The sequence below is a fragment of the Rutidosis leptorrhynchoides genome, chromosome 2, assembly GCF_046630445.1.
Source record: "Rutidosis leptorrhynchoides isolate AG116_Rl617_1_P2 chromosome 2, CSIRO_AGI_Rlap_v1, whole genome shotgun sequence".
Classification (NCBI taxonomy): domain Eukaryota; kingdom Viridiplantae; phylum Streptophyta; class Magnoliopsida; order Asterales; family Asteraceae; genus Rutidosis; species Rutidosis leptorrhynchoides.
In genome coordinates, this window is record NC_092334.1 from 171,228,776 (window position 1) to 171,243,929 (window position 15,154).

Genomic DNA, 15,154 nt, shown 5'->3' on the forward strand with positions numbered 1-15,154 from the left:
TTGGCTCAGGTCCCGGTTCCGGATTTTCAAACGTCCTTTCGTACGATTTAATATCTTGTACTTTGCGTTTTGCTTCTTGTACTCTTGCAATTTTTAGACGTTTCTTATCAATAAATTGAACCACTTGGATTGTACTTTGTACTTTTTAGCGTTTTGGACATTTGCATCTTCAATTCGTCGAATCTGTCTTTTGTCTTCACCTTTTATTATTTAAACGAATATCACTTGTAAATAGAACAATTGCAACCAAAAGCTTGTCTTTCTTGAAGGATAATGCTATGAAATATATGTTCGTTTTTAGCATTATCAGTCATACGCACCATAGATACCAGGGAGTACCAACCACAATAACCGATGAAGTATTAAATCATAACTTCATTGGAGAAACATTCTGTGGTGATTATGAAATCTCTAAAGTCTTAGAGATTACCTATTCTAGCCTTAACCAAAAATCAGATGAGTAGAAACCCTGACCGGAATAGTGCGTGATTTATAAACGACACATGTTACACAAGCATTATCAGCAGTACCGCCAGCATCATCAGCACTAGCAATACCATATGCATCATCAGCACTAACAGTACCGCCGGCATCACCAACAGTATCACTGGCATCAGTAACGCCTGCAACATCCCAAATTCCGTAAGCTCCATAACCAACTCAGATATTAACACCACCATCACCAACAGATATATTGTAATAACGAGTTATGAAGTTTTAACTCATTCTCTCTGAAGAATTTATACGTATATTTTATATATATAAATTTTTAAATCGCAATATATCTTTTCGTACTAAGCTATTATGTATGAATTGAATAAGGGTAAATACTACTCGGTTAATTCATATTACTAATATGCAATGATGTACATCCTTCGTTAACGACTTAACCATCGTTAACTACAATCTCTGTTTCAATGCACTGAATTCCGTTTCATAATAAAACAAGTGTATTATTCAAATACATGTTTGATTTTACACTTTCAATATACTAAAAACTTTCTAGAAAACGTCATTCGTTTCTTACGAAGTTCACAAGAATTCCACAAGTATCAACATCATTCACCGAGATATATCATTTATGTTGAAGAATTACTCCTCAAAGATTATATAATTTCTAAAGTCTTGGAAATTATTCATTTCTAATCCAACTATAAATCGAATGAGTTTAATTTAACATTAAATCAATTAAATTCATGATTACATCTGAAGAAAATATATATACATATATATTTTCATAAAGACTGTAATAAAAATTCTTTTGTACAAAATAGTAATTGTAAACTTTTTTTAACGTGTAGGTAATACCCGAGAAATGTTTAAATTCACAATTAATATGATACACTATACATTCTTCAATTCTAAATCAAAAATCATCAACTATACTCACTACTTTTACAGCGATACACATTCTTTCATAAAAATCAGAACAAACATTTTCATAAATTACATATTCTGATTTTGGACAGACCAGAAATACAAATCAAGATATAGCAGAAGATATCACTCTTAAATCCTTACATCTTTCAAAATCATACTCTGAATTCAAAACTATACTAGAACCTCACTTTTATTCACAAACTCAGAAAGATATTCGTATCATTCAAGATTCACGACGATTTCATCATACGGATATGGACGATGAAAACCTGTGTTCAAGTCCTTCAAAATTCTTGAAAACACCTCAACTAAGGAACAATCGAGAGGATAAAACTAATCACACGATACATATGAAGAATATATGCACCTAGAGAACACTTGGAACTTAAGTAAAAGTTTAACACGTATCTGTGTCAGATCCTTTAGTATTATTATTGCCCAAAATAACTTTGCAATCCCTTTTCAAAGTAGCGAATTTTGTCACAGCTCCAGCAAGAAAACTTCGAATTTTCAGTCAGATTAGCCTTATTATAACCTTGATATATACATTGTCTTTTCACCATTATTATCGGGGAACCTTTTATATTCCACCACATTATCAGCAGATGTACCAGCAACTTCATTATTCTTTGGCGTAAGCTTCTCTGAAAAATCATTATATGTACTCATTGAAACCCTATCATCTACTCATCTGCACCTTGTAATGATAATTGTCATACCAATTACCGAGAATCAGCAATCAGTATTTCGAATCTTGCTGCATTTCTACGCCAACAGTTATATATGTACATATAACATCTATCTCCTAGACTTTCGTACTTCGATTGTGAACTTCTGAAAAATACCCCAAACTACGAATTAGTTCTCTAAAATTTTGAAAAATGCTGATGAAGCAGCAAAAACTGTAAACGACCTTAACAGTTGAAAGTTTGATGATAAAGAATAATGTGTTGGCAAAGCTCAGAAAAAAGAGAAGGTTTGGAATTGGAAAATGGTTTGAGCAAACAATGAAGGAGACTGTGGACAAATCACAAAGACTAAACTTGCCTTCAAAGAATTCAAATGATTCAGTATCTACTAAAGTCATTAACGAATACCTTGCTCCTGACTCTAAACTCTTGCGGACAATATTGTTCATCATCCTCTGATATTAGAAATTCTAAAATATCATCGTATCTTTTATTATAGATATCCTCGATATTCCTGAGGATATCTTCATAACTATTCTTATCTGAAATCAATTATCTCTTCGCGCTATCTGTATTACATCATAAAGGAAACTTTTTAGTTTCAATATTCTGAAAACCTTTGAGTTTAAAATATGAATATTTTTGAAGTAGTGTTGGGAACTGAAGCAAGAGTTAGTATAATATAATGACACTTGATCAACGTGATTATATTACAGTAAGTCATGCTGAGTTTCTAATGGAGCATGACGATTCACAGACCATACCGTCATCATGTGTCATGTTACACGACTCATTATATTACAGTAAGTCATGTTGAGTTTCTAATGGAGCATGACGATTCACAGACCATACCGTCATCATGTGTCATGTTACACGACTCTTGTATTCTAATTAACCTCTAAACATATCAAGAAAATATTTTTCTTGATGATTCGGCCTTTTTCGGGATATTCTGGTAATTTGACAAATCAAGATCGTGCCATTACAATTTCTTTCTTAGAACATTAACTATGTTCATTCTGAAATTTATATCTACGAATTTCGGACCATTACATGCGGTACTTAATGGCAAGAAGATAAAACAAAAGAATAAAGCTCCGAAATAGAAATTGGAGTATAAATCGCAGCAAATAGGAGAAAACATTAACTGTGGATGTCAATGATTAAAGAAAGATAGAAGTAGAGACAAAATATAAAGGAAGATACAAAACCTAACAACAACCCAGAAATTAAAAACTGTGTATATCGATGTATATAGCAATATAAAGACACGGGAGAACTAAAAACACTATAAAACCAAGAGTATAGTAGAAGTGAATAGATTCTTCCGACGGTAGATGAAAAAGAAGAATAATAGATATGAAAGTTAGGAGTATATCAAGAATCAGAACCAGATGGAGCATATTGACGAATGCTTTAAGTATGAAATGGGGAAAGAAAGTATAGAAGATGGGAGTGTGAAAACAAGAAAACAAAGGGAGTGGATTTATAGTAAAATATCCGACAGAGCAATTAAAATAGATAATCGCATTTAAAGCGGATCTTAATTTCCTTAATTACCGAAGAATCAAATCTTATTATGAATATTTTCTCTAAAATCCCTTGAACTCCGAAAATTAATTCTATCTACGTCAAAAGATATGACGAATCTACACTTACTCATTTCACTCTTTTGTGATAACTTCATTCGTACGCTTCACTTAAGCAAATTGTGTTATCCATATTACTCGCTGATGATAAAACTCTATTTTTCAGCTCGTACGCGTCATGAAAACATACTTATTGTCAGCCATGACCATCCCAATCAAATTTCGGGATGAAATTTCTTTAACGGGTAGGTACTGTGACGACCCAAAAATTTCGGAGCAAATTTAAACTTAATCTTTATATATTTTTGACACGATAAGCAAAGTCTGTAATGTTGAAATCTCAAAAAATTTGAATTGTGTTCATGTAATCAATTACCCTTTGACTATGTTCGACGATTCACGAACATTTATGTGTGTAGATATGTATATATAAGATATAGTTATACTAATTTAAAACGTTAACAAAGTATTAGATGTATAATACTTTACAGGAACGTATTTGTTTCAATATACATTTTATATATCTATCGACAGAATTAAAAGATAATATCAAATGATTGAATTATCAGATACATCGTGATTATGATTACGGGTCTCTGTTATGAGGTCCACTATGATTTAAGAAATCTGTTCTTTTAAATGATTTTCGAAAAATGGTAATGTGATCTACAAGTAAGAACAAATGTGTCAGTTAACGGAAACTAGACAATGGTTAGTGGAGATCCTATTTGAATTTCAATTCAAGCTTTATAATATTTTCCTCGTGACTTTGATAAGATAACTATTTTAGTTTTCATTTTACTTAATGTAAAAGTAAGAAAGTGGAGTGTAAATAACTTAGAAGTTGGATATCGACAAGTTAAGTAAAGCGACATTTTACATTAAGATAATTACATACCATTGGACCTTACCTCACGCTTCATCAACAAACGGTAATTTAAAACCTATTATGAGTATATATAATTTTACTTTTCTAAAACGTTTTATGATATAACAATTTCCATTATTTTAACCTTTTGATTAAAACAAAAGTTTCATATTTATTTGATTTAGTTTCAAACATACTAACAACGTTTTCAGTTAAAAAGAACTTTTTATTAAAATGTTTTATAAAGTAACTTGTTTATGTATATAAAAATTCGAAGAACTTAACTAAAGCTTTGTGTTATAAATTTACAAATATATTTTATTGTTTCAAAAAGGAAAAAGTATACTAAATAATAATTTCAAAACGAATTTAAATTATATAATGAACTTTGAAATATAATTAGTTTTGAAAAACTATATATTGTTAAATAAATATTTCAAATACATATTTCGAAATGAATATATATATACATATTTTATAATGTAATAAATTTAATATTAATATAGTTATAAAATGTTTTGAGTTAAAAGGATACTATTATATATATATATATATATATATATATATATATATATATAACGAGACGATAATTTATAGAATCGAATGACCAAAACATTCAAATGATTAAATTACACTTTGAGTGGGATAGTTTTTCATTGATTTGAGTCTTGTTATATATAAAGGTACGTTTCACAAAACATAAAGTATCAGTTTTCTAAGCGTACGAAACGACGATCGAAAAACCGGAACCGGGACATAAGTCGAGTGACAACGTACAAATCATCGGTGTTAAAATTACAAGTTAACTATGCATGTAAATATAATATAATATTTAATTAATTATATAGATTAAATATATTTATAAATATAATATTAAATCGGGTGTCGGCAAGAAGTATGGGTAGTAGGTGGCTACCACACTCCTTTAAATATCGAACGAATTCAGTTTCCAATTCATTTCATCACTCATCTTCGTATATATATATATATATTATTATTAATATTAAGATTATTAATATTAATCTTAATATTAGTATTAAGTATAAGTAGCATTATTATTAGTATTATACATAAAATATTACGACGAGGTCATGAGCGGGTATTTCAAAACGGGTTTTTCGAGCGGGATAGAGCTAAGAAAATTATGGGTTATAGCTATGGAGGTGATGGGTATTATTCGGGGGTATGCTCGTGAGGTCAATCTAGTGTTTATCATCTCCGTTGCGTCTACGTACTTTTCTGGAATATTGAATCTCAATATTGATACGTGAGCACTCAAATCTTATCTTTTATATATTAATAGTGTATCCCTGACTAGTGCTCGAGTATATTTGATTATGCATGCTTGTATATTTAATTTCGTCATTATATAGTGTATGTTGAATCACGAATTTATTACATATATTACTAATATAAGGTATATGATATGCATGTCATTGAAAAGCTGTCGAAAAATTAATAACTTTTCATTTAGAAGTTGTGTGATTTCGATAGACAGGTTAAAAGATATAGCCAACTGAATTATTATTAATTCTAATATTATTATTATCATTATTATTATTATCATCGTTATTGTTATCGTCGTTATTATTATTATATAATAGTTATTATTGTTATTATCATTATCGTTATCAATATAAGTATTATCATTAAAATTGTTATTGTTATTATTAATACTATCGTTATTATCACTAAAGGTTATTATTAATATTAATTATTAACATTGATTTTATGACTGAAATTATCGTTATTATTAAAAATTAACATTTTATAAAAACTATTATTTTATTATTTTTATCATTATTGTTATTATTAAAAGTATCATTAATATTAAAATTAGCACTTTTATTAAAATTATCATTTATAATAGAAATATCATTTTTATTATAAAATATTATCATTATTATCATATTAGGATTATTATTATTAAGGATTATCATTTTTGATAGAATTATTGTTATAAAATATTATTACTACTATTCTTATTATGATAATCATTATATATAGTAAATTTTATTATGAAGATAAATTATATTTTTTTAACTAAAGTATCGATACTACCAATTATCATTTAAAATTTATTATTTTTATTAAAATAATCATTCTATTAAAATTATTATTATTTTTTAAAATTATCGTTACTACCAATTTTATTAGTATTATTAATGTCATAATTATTATTACCATTATTATTTATATTAAAATACTTTTAATAACATTATCATTATTATTATTATCATTATTATTGTTACAAAATAATACAACTTTTACTCATTATTATTATTATCAATAGTATTTTACGTAATACAAAGATATTTTTACCACACGTAATATAATTACATTAATAAAACATACCATTATATTTTTATAATATTAAATGAATTTTTTTAATTTTATTACTTGAGATATATAAAAAGTATATTTTTATCATATATAAACTTTAATATAAATGTTTATTTATTAATAAATGGTTATATTATTTACTATAATAAAATCTGATAAATATATTTATATATATATAAACGACTATATTTAAGTTATATAATAAAATGTATAGTTTTTGAAAGTTATTTTAGGTTAAACTGACTTTTGTTGACTTTTTCATATCGATCTCCAGCAATAGGATTGTGATACACTATGACTTAACCTAAATTGTTAGACAGATACTGACCATTATATATATATATATATATAGGTTCGTGAATCCGAGGCCAACCTTGCATTTGTCAGTGCCGTCATATGCATTATTGCTACGAAATACAGTTTTGTGAGTTTCATTACTCCCTTTTATTATATTTTTGGGACTGAGAATACATGTGCTTTTATAAATGTTTAACAAAATAAACACAAGTACTTGAACTACATTCTATGATGAATGATTATACTGCGTATCCCTTTTTGTTTAGTCTGGTAACCTAAGAATTAGTGAACCAGTCCACTAATTAACACGAATCCTAAAGATAGATCTATGGGCCTTGACAAGCCCCAGTCAGAGAATTTGAACTGCTTTAGTACTTCGAGGTTTATATGTTTGGGGATATGCTAGATGCATTTTTGTTAATGTCGGTTACCAGGTGATTATCATATGAATGGATTTTTACAGCAGTGAGCAGACATGCACTTTATTATGAAAATAAAATCTTGTGGTCTATTAAAAATATGAAAATGATGGATTATGATAAACTAATGAACTCACCAACCTTTTGGTTGACACTTTTAAGCATGTTTATTCTCAGGTATTAAAGAAATCTTTCCCTGTGCATTTGCTCATTTTAAAGATATTACTTGGAGTCATTCATGGCATATTTCAAAAGACGTTGCATTCAAGTCGTTGAGTTCAATAAAGATTATAATTAAAGTAAATGATAGATTAGGTCATTTATAGTTTGGATATTATGAAATGGTATGCATGTCTGTCAACTTTTGATGAAATGAAAGTTTGTCTTTTAAAAATGAATGCAATGTTTGTAAAATGTATCATACAGAGGTCAAATACCTCGCGATGTAATCATATGTTATTGTATTCGTCCTTATGGATTAGGACGGGTCATCTCATGTGCTATCAGAGTGGTGGTATTAGCGAACCAGGTCTTGCATTAGTGTGTCTAACTGATAAATATTAAGATGCATTAATGAGTCTGGACTTCGACCGTGTCTGCATGTCAAAAGTTTTGCTTATCATTTTTGTCGGGAATTACCTGCTTATCATCTTAATTCTAGACGTGTCTTACTGCATTCAAAGCATAGATAATGTATAGACAAATTCATATCTTTACATATCTATTACAGTAAACTCTGTCTGACATCTTTTGAAAATTCTCCGTAACTTATGGGATCTTGGTATTATATATACATATCTTTTGAAAATCTCTCAAAATCAAACCTATAATAAAAATTAAAAACGCAAATTTATTAGGTTTCATCTCTTGAATCTATGTGCAAAGTTTCAGATTCTAACACCTAGATTTGAGCTCAAATTCGTGAGTTCATCTACAAAATTCACCTAGTCAATCGAATGTGCAAATTCTTAAATCAATCGAATTAATGTTTGAAATTGATGTTACCTTGTCCCAATAGCAGCGACTAGAACATTTTGTGAAGGATTCAAGGTCTGAAAACAACTGAATCATAAAAATCAAAGTTACAGTTCATCTTCATCCATCAGTTCATTGTTCATCATGAAATTGCGGAATTCGATGATGATTTGAAGTATAATCCTTCAAGGAAGTTGATAATCGCAGCCTTAGGATCTTGTTTCATCGATTTTAACTTTCAATTTTGTTAATTTTGATGTCTGATAAAATTAGTAAAATCGGCAGGTGAGGTTCGCTGGGTTCTCTGCTATGCAGAGTTCTTCTAGGATCTTTTCACTATATATATATATATATATATATATATATATATATATATATATATATATATATATATATATATATATATATATATATACATACATACATATAATACAAAAAGGTTTTTGTTTATGTGTAATTTTATAATTAATTTGAATTAATTATTTATTATAATTTAATATATACATATACATATAAATTTACATATATATTACTCCGTACAATTATATTGAATATAACTATTGATTATATCCTATTTGTAAGCATATCGGTTTCAATATTTCTTCAATACCTCACGTACCTATATTAAATATTTCATTCTTCATGAATCTTCCTCCTACATTAAGAAAGTAATCTAAATTATACCATATCAAATACATCACGAACTTATAGGACGTTATACAAATTAATTACTCCGTAATATTTAATCATTTGCAACTTAAAGTATATATATATATATATATACATATATATAGGGGCAGGATCAATGGGGAAGTAACCAATCGGGGGGAACCGGGGGGAAGCAAAAATTTTTTTTTTTTCGTTTTTTTGAAATTTTTTTTCCTGCATCAAGATCACACGAAAATATGAACATTTAGAAGAGACACTTCGTGATGAATGTTATTATTTAGGCGGAAAAACGATCGACAAAAATAACATTCAAGATTATATTGTTTATGAAGAATATGAATATTTTTTTTCTTCATGTTTTGTGAAGTAAAATTTAGCCCGATTTAGAGTTTAGGGTTTAGGGTTTGGTGTTTTGGGTTTATGGAATAAACCCAAAACACCAAACCCTAAACCCTAAACCCTAAACCCTAAACCCTAAACTCTAAACCGTTCGTGTTAAAAACTCAATCTAAATCCTAAATCTAAACCCTAAATCTAAACCCTAAACCCTAAATTTCTAAACCCTAATATCTAAACCCTATAAACCCTAATATCTAAACCCCAATAGCTAAAACCTCAAAATACGCTCGAAAAACACGATAATTGTTATATATTACTTCTTCGAGCGTTTTCCCGCCAAAATAAAAACATTTCTCACAAAGTGTCTCTACTAAATGTTCATATTTTCATCTCATCTATAATGTTCGTGAACAAAGTTTTTTCAAAAAACGAAAAGAAAAAAAAAAGTTTTTGCTTTCTCCCGAATGGTTACTTCCCTCTTGATCCTACCACTATACATATATATATATATATATATATATATATATATATATATATATATATATATATGGAGAGGATCCAGTGAGAACTCAAATTATGTGAGAACTCTGAGAACTCCACTTAGAGCAAAAAAAGAGGCGGGCGAGCAAAAATAAGGGAAGTTGAGCAAAAGAAGTGGCGGCCGAACAAAAAAAATGGCGACCAAATAATTTTGGGTTGTTAGAATTTTTCATTTTTGTTCGGTTCTACAATTATTTTGTTCGATTCTACAAAATTGTAGAACATAAAATTGTTCGAATTTGTTCAAATTTGTTCGAATTTCTTATTTTTGTTCGAATTTCAGATGTTTTGTTCGAATTTCACTAGTTTTTTTCAAAAATTAACTTTTTTTTATTTAGCTCAATTTAGAGTTTAGGGTTTAGGGTTTACTCCGTAAACCTAAAACCCTAAACCGTAAACTCTAAACCGTTCGTGTAAAAAACTCATTCTAAACCCTAAATCTAAACCCTAAATTTAAACCCTAACTTAATTTGATGAAAATTGATGTAGAACAAGTGTAGAACAACATATTCTAAATGCTGTTCTACATCATGTTCTACATAAAATGTAGAACCAAGCAAACAATGTATCTAAAGACCAAAAATAAAAATTGTTCGACTAGGAGACCTTTTTGTTCGCCCACTAAAATTTTTGCTTGACTATCACTGTTTATGTTCGCCCGCGTCCCAATTTTTGTTCGAATTTGTGTGTAACGACCCAACCCGTTAACCAACCGAAAACACTTAAAATCCCCTTTTTTTAAAAAAAAAACAGCCCAGGTTCAGCAATTGGAGCGGCGCGCCCCAAGGTGGAGCGACGCTCCAAAGTGGCCTGTCCACTTTCTTTTTATGCACGTTCGTAAAAAATGTTTCACAACACTTTTAAATTTAACTGATCGTCATACAACATTAAGTTAAGTATTCTAAGCATGTTTTTACAACAAATCACGTTTTACGACTCCGGGCCCACATTGACCCGTTTAACTACCGAATTGCAAAATACAAGTTTCGACCACATTAGTTTAATTTCCAAACGACACTTAGAGCATGGTGTTTGGGGTTAAACTACCCAAATCTTGGTCGAACTTCCAAAAGCTAACTCCCCGAGAGTCACTAATCCAAACGGATATCTTTGCCCTTATCCACGCCAGAGCCTAAAAAGATAAACAACGAGAGGGTAAGCTAAAGCTTAGTGAGTAGAATAAATATATACATGCATATACAACTTACCTACTCGCATCCACGACATCATATAATGCAAATAATCGCATATCATCACATAACAAAAGCTAGTATCATCAAATCGTACAACTAGCAACATCATTAGTATAATAATCATAATAATGATGAAGTGCTAAGCCACAACAAGTATAAATCATGGTTAATCAATATCGCAAGGGAATAACCTCGCGAATAATTCATCGGTGTTCATAACAACCGTTAGCGCCCAAAAACGGCCATGGTACGCTAACCCCCGAGGTGTTCCAAAACGGCCATGGCATCACCCTCAAGTGTTCCAAAATGGCTATGGCATCACTTGATCATCGTGTGAGTAGGAACCGGCTATTCAGTTATCACCCAAAACGACTATGGTATGCTAACCCCGAGGTATCCCAAAACAGCTATGGTATTACCCCAAAGTGTTCCAAAATGGCTATGGCATCACTTAATAACGGCTATTACTCACAACCATGCGCACAAAACGGCTATGTGCACAATTAATACGAGTAAATAAATCATATACATACATACATAAATATTCCACTCACCTTGTAATGCCCGCACAAGTCATGTATAACATGACCTCCGTCCTCAAATCCGAGCAAGTAACCACCAATAATACACATAGGTACAATATGCACATAAGTAGCCATTCTCTAAAAGAGAACCCGACACAAACATCCCTTAACCGAGGGATTACACCTTGCTCTCCAAAACCCACCCATTTAACACCTAATGGACACAAACCAATTACCACTTCGGGTGGTAATTCAAACCCACTCTACAAAGTACAGTTTAACCCAAATTATACTTTACACCAATCATACCAACCTAGATCTTAACACTAAATTACTACTTAGGTAGTAATCATTTCAAACGCCATTTACACCAAAAACCCCAACACGTGCAACATTGACCCATATTGCTTTTGACCACGTTTGACTTATGTTAAAATTTCATTTTAACCCAAAATCACTCCCCACGATTACTTTTATTCAAAAACATCATTTAACGCTTAACACAATTGTTTAAACATCCATTTGACCAAAACTAGTGTCATCATCAATTTTGACCCAATTCAAAGTCAAACCCATTTTGTCATAAGCCCCAAAAACATCTTTAATCACTAACGGCTAGTGATTAATTTTCCAAAACACCATTTAATACTTGAATCAAACATTATATACTTGGTTCATCAAATCTTGACCTCATAACTTAGTTTGACAACAATTTGAGGTTAACCCCCATTTTGACCAACTAACATGTTCTTATGAACATCTAATCACCAACACCCATACAATCTAGTGATTAACACCCAAACCCATGACAAATCTAGCCAATTTCATCATGAAACCCTAAACCCACAATAATCGGGTTTACTTACACAATACATACAACGAAACCCCCAATTTCAAGAGAAATGGGGTTTAGAACCCTAACTAGCTCAAACCCTAAACATGAACAAGAACCTTACAATTAAATTCGGAGTTAGAGCTTACCAACACTACCAAAACGTAGTCGTGAACGAGGTGAACAACTTAAACTCTTGCACTTTAACCCGAAATCAACATCCTTATTCTTCAATGGAGCTTTCCCTCTCTAAAAGGTCTTCTCTCTATAGGGTTTGAAGATGAGAGAGTTGTGGATGTGAAAATGATCCAAAACTAGATCCAATTCTGGTGTTAAGGCTACAGATCCGACCCTAAGTGAAAAGACACAAATGCCCTTCATTTAACTCTAATTAAAAGAAAACAGAAAACTGTTGCCAGGCATGGTGCACGGTGCGCACCCCTAGCTTGGCACGGCGCGCACAAGGCTCAGAACAGACTGTCACTTTTAAACTTACACCACGCTTCACACACTTATGTACATCATTTTTACTCTATGTACAATAAATATTTGGGTCTTACAACTCTCCCCCACTTAGACGTGATCCGCATCAAATACTTTAAGTTAAGCACTTCTCCCTTGAACATTCCCGCCTCCAAGTGTGGAGTCACACATGTAGTAATCACGCATCCAAATTCTTGCTTTGTACACTAACGCATCATATTACAACGAAAAAGGGTAATCACCTCTCGAGACAAAACAACCGCAACCGTTTGCTCCTACACCATACATTTCACAATCAACCCAAAAGTAGAACAATTCACCGACAATCATCGTCGTCACTCCTCACGATCCTACGAAACGCAACCAACCCGACATTCATAACATCTTCTGTAAATTCTAAGATCTCACCACACTCTAATAATCACTAGCGTGCACTGCCGCAACAAGTGATATCTCATACACTCAACGTCCAGAATTTCCATTTAGGAAATACGAAAAACACCACATATTCCTTCAAGTTCTCTCGGCTACAACTCGCAACAAGCTATATCCATAACCATATCACCCAACGCAATCTACTAAATCCACTACGTCATGAACTATGTCTTGCATTAATCCAAATCGATAAGGATTCATGCTTCCTTAAAACTCCGTACTCCATCGGGTCATAAACGTACTACTCAACCAGTCATTCATGAATATTCTCTGGACCAAGAACCAAACTTCCTCCAGCTCTACACCGGGTCATTCTTTCAACGAAGAATTTTTGGAAATCCCAAAATAATCACTTTAGGAGCACCACTTTCCCACCGATCAATCCGCACACGGCTATCTATCACTGGATTAATCCAGGACGACAATAGTACACCGCGAGTTAGACGAAACATTAATACATCGTCATAGGGTTTCTCCTCTGAACCATACAATACAGCTCCCTAGTACTAGCATAGAAGTTATTCTTATACTAAAATCCCGTCAACGGCGAATCATCATCACAAAATTTTCACAATTCGCCACACGACTCACAAAATAGTTACTAAATCCGGGTGAACCTACCTACCTAGACCGTCCGTTACGGATGGTGTCGACATTTCGATGCAACCTACGGATCACATCACCAGGGTACACACTCTCGCAACCAAACAACATTTGCTGTCTCTACGTGAGATAATCAATACCGACACTTCCGCCTCATAATCGTCCGTAAAGTGGAATAATCCACTTGACAATTTCCACGATCACGTTTCCCGACAGAAAAAATACACCAACCACCACAATATCTAACTCGTACTTACTCAATAGTACTATTCGAGTTTCATAGCAACCCAAATTTTACATTATGACAGCACCTGCAACAACAACTTCATTCTCTCACCTCCGTGACCTCAAACTTCGCACTTGGTCTCAACCGCACTTTGGTGCTACACGACCACCTTACATAAGAAGTCTTACACTTCACTTGATCTAACACCACCAGAGCTTCCTCAAATAGTAGTAAAACTCCCCCACTAGGGTTTCAGCTCTATATTCTCACGGCCAAGATAATAATATCCTGCGTAATTACCATTCCCCGAAAAACATGCCCCTTCTCATCGTTGGTCATATTTCCAAATCACCACGAATTTACTTCAGGCGCTCAGAGCCGACACAAACATTCACTTTAAATGTCGTACATGCGATGACATTGCACCTTCATACTACGATCTCAAGTAGCAACCCTCCATCGTTCGCAAAGCGGCTCCACCAAAATCCCACATACGCCTCTATGACTAGGCATATTCCACTCCTCTTAATTAGTCGTGCATCTCAGTTGAGATCACCCGACCTTTCACGTAACGAACCCTTATCAACAATTGCTCACTCTCATTGAGAAGAGTGACCAATCTGACATAATAATTGCATCGACCGCAATATCAACACTTCATCATAACCTTCGGCCTAACCGTCCATGAACTCCATCACCGGCTCACCGGTTATCTTCACCCATCTATCACTTAAGAGTAACAAGATGCGC